Source organism: Mus caroli, unplaced genomic scaffold, assembly GCF_978045245.1.
Source record: "Mus caroli unplaced genomic scaffold, Mus_caroli_1 scaffold_12, whole genome shotgun sequence".
Lineage (NCBI taxonomy): Eukaryota > Metazoa > Chordata > Mammalia > Rodentia > Muridae > Mus > Mus caroli.
The window spans coordinates 96,466,968-96,476,777 of record NW_028227267.1 but is presented as its reverse complement, the minus strand read 5'-3'; the positions used below and the strand labels follow the sequence as shown (position 1 = coordinate 96,476,777).

Below are 9,810 nucleotides of genomic sequence, written 5' to 3'. Positions count from 1 at the left end.
AGCCAGCCTTATGCTCTAGTCCAGGGGTGGGAACTGTGTCATGCTACCCCATGCAAGACTCAGAACCAACTGTCTGCTATTTCCAAAATACATACTTAGGAAGGATATCCACAAATTGAGAGCCAAGGGTTGGAAACTAAATATCAAATAAAATAAAAACTGCAAATAGCCTGGAGTAGCAGTTTTCATATCTGGTAATGTACATGTCATTAAAGAATTGGGGGAAGACAACACCCGCCACAGGATCTTAAGACTTCTTGTGAGTGGAGCACAGCTTCTGCTCCAATCCAATTGCGCAGGACCTGAGACTGCATTAGTTAGGGAAGCAGAAACCGGCCTGAGTAGGGCCACAGGCCTCATCCGGCCAGATCAGCACCGGGGTAGCTGGAGCGCAGAGTTGCCTGACACCCGCCAGCTACCCACGACCCCCGCCGCAGGATTTTGGGACTGCTGGTGAGTGGAACACAGCTTCTGCTCCAGTCCAATCACGCGGGACCTGAGACTGCTCTGGTTGGGGAGAGAGAAATCCGGACTACATAGGGACACAACCCTCTTCCGGTCAGAAAAGCACCGGGGCAGCTGGGGCGCAGGGTCAGCTGACACTCGCCAGCTACCCACAACACCCGCCACAGGATCTTAAGACTTCTGGTGAGTGGAGCACAGCTTCTGCTCCAATCCAATTGCGCGGGACCTGAGACTGCATTAGTTAGGGAAGCAGAAACCAGCCTGAGTAGGGCCACAGGCCTCATCCAGCTGGATCAGCGCCGGGGTAGCAAGAGAGCAGGGTTGCCTGACACCCGCCAGCTACCCACGACCCCCGCCGCAGGATTTTGGGACTGCTGGTGAGTGGAACACAGCTTCTGCTCCAATCTTTAAACAGTGACAATGATAACAACTAACCCCAGAGATTACCAGATGGCGAAAGGTAAACGTAATAATCTTACTAACAGAAACCAAGACCACTCACCATCATCAGAACCCAGCACCCCCACTTCGCCAAGTCCAGGGCACCCCAACACACCGGAAAAGCTAGACACGGATTTAAAAGAATATCTCCTGATGATGATAGAGGACTTCAAGAAGGACTTTAATAACACACTTAAAGAAATGCAGGAGAACACTGATAAACAGGCAGAAGACAATAAAGAGGAAGCACAAAAATCCCTTAAAGAATTGCAGGAGAACACTGCTAAAGAGTTACAAATCCTTAAAGAAAAACAGGATAACATAATCAAACAGGTAGAAGTCCTTACAGAAAAACAGGAAAACACATCCAAACAGATGATGGAAATGAACAAAACCATACTAGACCTAAAAAGGGAAGTAGACACAATAAAGAAAACCCAAAATGAGGCAACACTGGAGATAGAAACCCTAGGAAAGAAATCTGGAACCATAGATACGAGCATCAGCAACAGAATACAAGAGATGGAAGAGAGAATCTCAGGTGCAGAAGATTCCATAGAGAACATCGGCACAACAATCAAGGAAAATGTAAAATGCAAAAAGATCCTAACTCAAAACATCCAAGAAATACAGGACACAATGAGAAGACCAAACCTACGGATAATAGGAGTGGATGAGAATGAAGATTTTCAACTCAAAGGACCAGCAAACATCTTCAACAAAATTATAGAAGAAAACTTCCCAAATCTAAAGAAAGAGATGCCCATGAACATACAAGAAGCCTACAGAACTCCAAATAGACTGGACCAGAAAAGAAATACCTCCCGACACATTATAATCAGAACAACAAATGCTCTAAATAAAGATAGAATACTAAAAGCAGTAAGAGAAAAAGGCCAAGTAACATATAAAGGCAAGCCTATCAGAATTACACCAGATTTTTCACCAGAGACTATGAAAGCCAGAAGATCCTGGACGGATGTTATACAGACACTAAAAGAACACAAATTCCAGCCCAGGCTACTATACCCAGCCAAACTCTCAATTAACATAGATGGAGAAACCAAAGTATTCCACGACAAAACCAAATTCACACATTATCTCTCCACGAATCCAGCCCTTCAAAGGATAATAACAGAAAAAAACCAATACAAGGACAGGAACCACGCACTAGAAACAACAAGAAGGTAATCCCTCAACAAACCTAAAAGAAGACAGCCACAAGAACAAAATGCCAACTTTAACAACAAAAATAACAGGAAACAACAATTACTTTTCCTTAATATCTCTTAATATCAATGGACTCAACTCCCCGATAAAAAGACATAGACTAACAAACTGGCTACACAAACAAGACCCAACATTTTGCTGCTTACAGGAAACTCATCTCAGAGAAAAGGATAGACACTACCTCAGAATGAAAGGCTGGAAAACAATTTTCCAAGCAAATGGCATGAAGAAACAAGCTGGAGTAGCCATTCTAATATCTGATAAGATTGACTTCCAACCCAAAGTCATTAAAAAAGACAGGGAGGGACACTTCATACTCATCAAAGGTAAAATCCTCCAAGAGGAACTATCAATCCTGAATATCTATGCTCCAAATACAAAGGCAGCCACATTCATTAAAGAAACTTTAGTAAAGCTCAAAGCACACATTGCACCTCATACAATAATAGTGGGAGACTTCAACACACCACTTTCACCAATGGACAGATCATGGAAACAGAAACTAAACAGGGACACAGAGAAACTAACAGAAATTATGAATCAAATGGATCTGGCAGATATCTACAGAACATTCTATCCTAAAACAAAAGGATATACCTTCTTCTCAGCACCTCATGGTACCTTCTCCAAAATTGACCACATAATTGGTCACAAAGCAGGCCTCAACAGATACAAAAATATTGAAATTGTCCCATGCATCCTATCAGATCACCATGGACTAAGGCTGATCTTCAATAACAAAATAAATAATAGAAAGCCAACCTTCACGTGGAAACTGAACAACACTCTTCTCAATGATACCTTGGTCAAGGAAGGAATAAAGAAAGAAATTAAGGACTTTTTAGAGTTCAATGAAAATGAAGCCACAACATACCCAAACTTATGGGACGCAATGAAAGCATTTCTAAGAGGAAAACTCATAGCTCTGAGTGCCTCCAAAAGGAAACTAGAGAGAGCACACATTAGCAGCTTGACAACACACCTAAAAGAACTAGAACAAAAGGAAGCAAATTCACCCAAGAGGAGTAGACGGCAGGAAATAATCAAACTCAGGGGTGAAATCAACCAAGTGGAAACAAGAAAAACTATTCAAAGAATCAACCAATCAAGGAGCTGGTTCTTTGAGAAAATCAACAAGATAGATAAACCCTTAGCCAGACTCACTAGAGGGCACAGGGAAAGCATCCTAATTAACAAAATCAGAAATGAAAAAGGAGACATAACAACAGATCCTGAAGACATCCAAAACACCATCAGATCCTTCTACCAAAGGCTATACTCAACAAAACTGGAGAACCTGGATGAAATGGACAAGTTCCTAGACAGATACCAGGTACCAAAGTTGAATCAAGATCAGGTTAATGATCTAAACAGCCCTATATCCCCCAAAGAAATAGAAGCAGTCATTAATAGTCTCCCAGCCAAAAAAAAAAAAGCCCAGGACCAGATGGGTTTAGTGCAGAGTTCTATCAGACCTTCAAAGAAGATCTAATCCCAGTTCTTCACAAACTATTCCACAAAATAGAAACAGAAGGTACTCTACCCAACTCATTCTATGAAGCCACAATTACTGTGATACCTAAACCACAAAAAGACCCAACAAAGATAGAAAACTTCAGACCAATATCCCTTATGAATATTGATGCAAAAATCCTCAATAAAGTTCTTGCTAACCGAATCCAAGAACACATCAAAACAATCATCCATCCTGACCAAGTAGGTTTCATCCCAGGGATGCAGGGATGGTTCAATATACGGAAATCCATCAACGTAATCCAGTATATAAACAAACTCAAAGACAAAAACCACATGGTCATCTCGTTAGATGCGGAAAAAGCATTTGACAAGATGCAACACCCATTCATGATAAAAGTCTTGGAAAGATCAGGAATTCAAGGCCCATACCTAAACATGATAAAAGCAATCTACAGCAAACCAGTAGCCAACATCAAAGTAAATGGTCAGAAGCTTGAAGCAATCCCTCTAAAATCAGGGACTAGACAAGGCTGTCCACTTTCTCCATACCTATTCAACATTGTACTTGAAGTCCTAGCCAGAGCAATTCGACAACAAAAGGAGATCAAAGGGATACAAATTGGAAAAGATGAAGTCAAAATATCACTTTTTGCAGATGATATGATAGTATATATAAGTGACCCTAAAAATTCCACCAGAGAACTCCTAAGCCTGATAAACAGCTTCGGTGAAGTAGCTGGATATAAAATTAACTCAAACAAATCAATGGCCTTTCTCTACAAAAAGAATAAACAGGCTGAGAAAGAAATTAGGGAAACAACACCCTTCTCAATAGTCACAAATAATATAAAATATCTTGGCGTGACTCTAACTAAGGAAGTGAAAGATCTGTATAATAAAAACTTCAAGTCTCTGAAGAAAGAAATTATAGAAGATCTCAGAAGATGGAAAGATCTCCCATGCTCATGGATTGGCAGGATCAACATTGTAAAAATGGCTATCTTGCCAAAAGCAATCTACAGATTCAATGCAATCCCCATCAAAATTCCAAATCAATTCTTCAACGAATTAGAAAGTGCAATCTGCAAATTCATCTGGAATAACAAAAAACCTAGGATAGCAAAAACTCTTCTCAAGGATAAAAGAACCTCTGGTGGAATCACCATGCCAGACCTAAAGCTCTACTACAGAGCAATTGTGATAAAAACTGCATGGTACTGGTATAGTGACAGACAAATAGACCAATGGAATAGAATTGAAGACCCAGAAATGAACCCACACACCTACAGTCACTTGATCTTCGACAAGGGAGCTAAAAACATCCAGTGGAAGAAAGACAGCATTTTCAACAAATGGTGCTGGCACAACTGGTTGTTAACATGTAGAAGAATGCGAATCGATCCATTCCTATCTCCTTGTACTAAGGTCAAGTCTAAGTGGATCAAGGAACTTCACATAAAACCAGAGACACTGAAACTTATAGAGGAGAAAGTGGGGAAAAGCCTTGAAGATATGGGCACAGGGGAAAAATTCCTGAATAGAACACTAATGGCTTGTGCTGTAAGATCGAGAATTGACAAGTGGGACCTCATGAAACTACAAAGCTTCTGCAAGGCTAAAGACACCATCAATAAGACAAAAAAACCACCAACAGATTGGGAAAGGATCTTCACCTATCCTAAATCAGATAAGGGACTAATATCCAATATATATAAAGAACTCAAGAAGGTGGACTCCAGAAAGTCAAATAACCCCATTAAAAAATGGGGCTCAGAACTGAACAAAGAATTCTCACCTGAGGAATACCGAATGGCAGAGAAACACCTGAAAAAATGTTCAACATCCTTAATCATCAGGGAAATGCAAATCAAAACAACCCTGAGATTCCACCTCACACCAGTCAGAATGGCTAAGATCAAAAATTCAGGTGATAGCAGATGCTGGCGAGGATGTGGAGAAAGAGGAACACTCCTCCATTGTTGGTGGGATTGCAAGCTTGTACAACCACTCTGGAAATCAGTCTGGCGGTTCCTCAGAAAATTGGACATAGTACTACCGGAGGATCCAGCAATACCTCTCCTGGGCATATATCCAGAAGATGTCCCAACCGGTAAAAAGGACACATGCTCCACTATGTTCATAGCAGCCCTATTTATAATAGCCAGAAGTTGGAAAGAACCCAGATGTCCCTCAACAGAGGAATGGATACAGAAATTATGGTACATTTACACAATGGAGTACTACTCAGCTATTAAAAAGAATGAATTTATGAAATTCCTAGCCAAATGGATGGACCTGGAGGGCATCATCTTGAGTGAAGTAACACAATCACAAAAGAACTCACACAATATGTATTCACTGATAAGTGGATATTAGCCCAAAACTTAGGATACCCAAGATATAAGATACAATTTACTAAACGCATGAAACTCAAGAAGGATGAAGACCAAAGTGTGGACACTGTGCCCCTTCTTAGAATTGGGAACAAAACACCCAGGGAAGGAGTTACAGAGACAAAGTTCGTAGCTGTGATGAAAGGATGGACCATTTAGAGACTGCCGTATCCAGGGATCCTTCCCATAAGCAGCTTCTAAACGCTGACACCATTGCATACACTAGCAAGATTTTGCTGAAAGGACCCAAATATAGCTGTCTCTTGTGAGACGATGCCGGGGCCTAGCAAACACAGGAGTGGATGTTCACAGTCAGCTATTGGATGTATCACAGGGCTCCCAATGGAGAAGCTAGAGAAAGTACCCAAGGAGCGAAAGGGATCTGCAACCCTATTGTTGGAACAACATGATGTAATAACTAGAACCCCGGAGCTCTTGTCTCTAGCTGCATATGTATCGAAAGATGGCCTAGTCGGCCATCACTGGAAAGAGAGGCCCATTGGACTTGCAAACTTTATATGCCCCAATATAGGGGAATGCCAGAGCCAAAAGAATGGGAATGGGTGGGTAGGGAATTGGGGGGCGCTATGGGGGACTTTTGGGATAGCATTGGAAATGTAATTGAGGAAAATATGTAATAAAAATATTAAAAATCAAAAAAAAAAGAAAAAAAATTGGGGGAAAAAGATTAAAGAGACCATTGCATATTAGTAAATGGAATAATTCACCAAGAGAACATAATTATTATCGATATTTATGCATCAAGTATTGAGCCCCCAATTGAGCCAAAACATAACTGTAAAAATCATAAAAGACCACTGAGTCTTGACACATTAATAGCAGTACACTTAAATATTCTACTTATACATCTAGAGACATCTTCCAAATTAAAAATCAGCTAAGAAACTCCAGGTATTGTCTATACCATAGATCATCTGTACCTAACAGATACCTATAGAACCTTCTACCTAACAGATAGGCAAGACCCATCTTCTCAGCAGTAAGTTGACCACAGTATAGGCCACAAAACAAGCCTTAATAATTTCAAAACCTAAGCAATTCCCTTTATGTTGTCAGACCATGGTGGAATAAAACTAGACATTGACAGCAAGAAGACTCACAAAAAGTAAACAGATACTTGGAAACTGAACAATATGATCTTAAATGGATAATAAATCATGAAAGGAATTAACACTTAAATTTGCAATCCTGAGAATAAAATCAAAATGAGACTGTCAACTACCAAAATCTATGTGATATAGCCATGGCAGTCCTCAGATTGCAGCAGTGTACGGTTGCATTAAGCAAATCAGAGAGATCCCATGTAAATGGTCATCTAGAAGAAACAAGAGGAATCCAGATCCAAATGTGGTGGTAGCAAGAAATAACAAAGATTGAGGCATAAGTTAATAGAGACTAAAAGAGCAATGCATAGAATTTAAAAAACAAACAAACAGTTCAGGGAAAGATGAACAAGATGAACAAGATTGAATAAGACCTAGCTACACAAAACAAAATGGAGGTTAAACTCAAATTAATAAAAATTAGAGATGAAATGGAAGACATTATAACAGACTTTAATGAAATCCAGGTTACTCTCAAGAAATACTTTTAAAACGTATATTCCAAAATGTTGGAAAAATCCAGAAGATATATTTAAGTATATCTGACCTACCAAATTAAAGCCAGAAGATAAAAATAAACAGACCACAAGAAGATTGATGCAATAATTAAAAGTTTCACACACACACACACACAAACCAAGTCTGGACAGAAATCTGTTCCTCTAAATTCTACCAAAAATTTAGGAAAGATTGAATACTTAACTCTTCAAAACTGTTCCATGAAACAGAAAAGGAGGCATCACTAAACTTGTCCTATAAAACCAATATAACCCTGTTGAGGTTTGGTCTATTGCTATGTATTATAACACTAAATTCTGTACCTGAAGATAGAGTTGTCTGTTATTGTTCCTTAATTTAAATCTATTGGTTAAATAAAAACAGCCACAGGCAATTACTGGAGGGATTAGAAGCAGGTGGGTTTTGAGTGACCTGGTTGGAGGTTGCAGAAGGGGGAGAGAAGAGAGGACATGGAGAGAGGAGGAAGCCACCATGAGCACCTGGCCAAGGGAAACAGCAAGTATTTGGGGGTATGCCTATGAGGAAGTAGCCAGGCCAACAGTTAGAAAAGTAGATTGGGGTTACCCACCAATAATTAAACCAAATAAAATAACCATAGTCTGAGTCTCCTTCATCTGTTAGTTGGATGGAGACAAATTTAAATTGGTTCAACTACATAACCCTGACACAATCCTGAATAATGAGACATAGCAACCCCAAATGAAGAACACAGTCATCCACCTTCCCGATGAAAATAAATGCAAAAATAGAATAAAATTTTAAAACTTACAAAATTCATAATCACCTTGAGGAGATCATATAGCATGATAAAATTGGTTTTATCCCAAGATTCAAATCAAGGTTGGTTCAAATATACAAATCAATCCTCTTAATAGCCTTATAGACAGAAATTTCATAACCATCTTGACTATGGCATAGGTGCAGCTTGAATCCAAACATTCTGACTCTGAAATCCTTTCTTTTACCGTTCTCCATTGTGCTTTTCAAAAGATCTGCTTTATATCTTAGGCATTAGGAATAAAGTGCAAGACTCCTGTCCCAGCCACCATCAACAGCAGTCGCAGCCCAGCCTCACTCCTCAACTTGGCAAAAATGCCTACAGAGATTGAGAGATGCATCGAGTCCCCAATTGCTGTTTTCCAAAAGTGCAGTCGGAAGGATGAAAAGAGCTATCAGCTCTCCAAAACTGAGTCCCTTTCCTTTATGAACACTGAGATGGCCACCACCATGAACAATCAGAAGGACCCAGGTCCCCTTGACCAAATGATGAAGAAGCTGGATCTCAACAGTGATTGGCAGCTAGATTTCCAAGAGTTTCTCAACCTTATAGGTGGCTTAGCTATAGCATGTCATGAGTTCTTCCTTTGGATTTCCCAGAAGCGTATCTAACCCTCTTCATTCCCTTCCAACCACCAAGTCATCACCTCCTCCACCCCTACCCCATCCATACCTGCACTGAGCTCATAACACCTACCACAACATGCAGCCCATGCCTGCAAGTGGAAATACAATGATGTCATTTTTTTAATTAGGTATTTTCCTCATTTACATTTCCAATGCTATCCCAAAAGTCCCCCATACCCTCCCCCTCCACTCCCCTACCCACCCACTCCCACTTTTTGGCCCTGGCGTTCCCCTGTACTGGGGCATATAAAGTTTGCAAGTCCAATGGGCCTCTCTTTCCAGTGATGGCCAACTAGGCCATCTTTTGATACATATGCAGCTAGAGTCAAGAGCTCCAGGGTACTGGTTAGTTCATAATGTTGTTCCACCTATAGGGTTGCAGATCCCTTTAGCTCCTTGGGTACTTTCTCTAGCTCCTCCATTGGGGGCCCTGTGATCCATCAAATAACCCCATTAAAAATGGGGCTCAGAGCTAAACAAAGAATTCTCGCCTGAGGAATACCGAATAGCTGAGAAACACTTGAAAAAAATGTTCAGCATCCTTAATCATCAGGGAAATGCAAATCAAAACAACCCTGAGATTCCACCTCACACCAGTCAGAATGGCTAAGATCAAAAATTCAGGTGACAGCAGATGCTGGCGAGGATGTGGAGAAAAAGGAACATTCCTCCATTGTTGGTGGGATTGCAAGCTTGTACAACCACTCTGGAAATCAGTCTGGCGGTTCCTCAGAAAATTGGACATGGATGTCATTTTT

At 40.4% G+C, this 9,810-nt stretch overlaps 1 pseudogene; it reads left to right on the top strand.

Moving 5' to 3' along the window:
• The first annotated feature begins 8,740 nt into the window (after window positions 1–8,740).
• On the top strand, window positions 8,741–9,037 carry LOC110309934 (protein S100-A11 pseudogene; annotated as a pseudogene).
• Window positions 9,038–9,810: the final 773 nt, after the last annotated feature.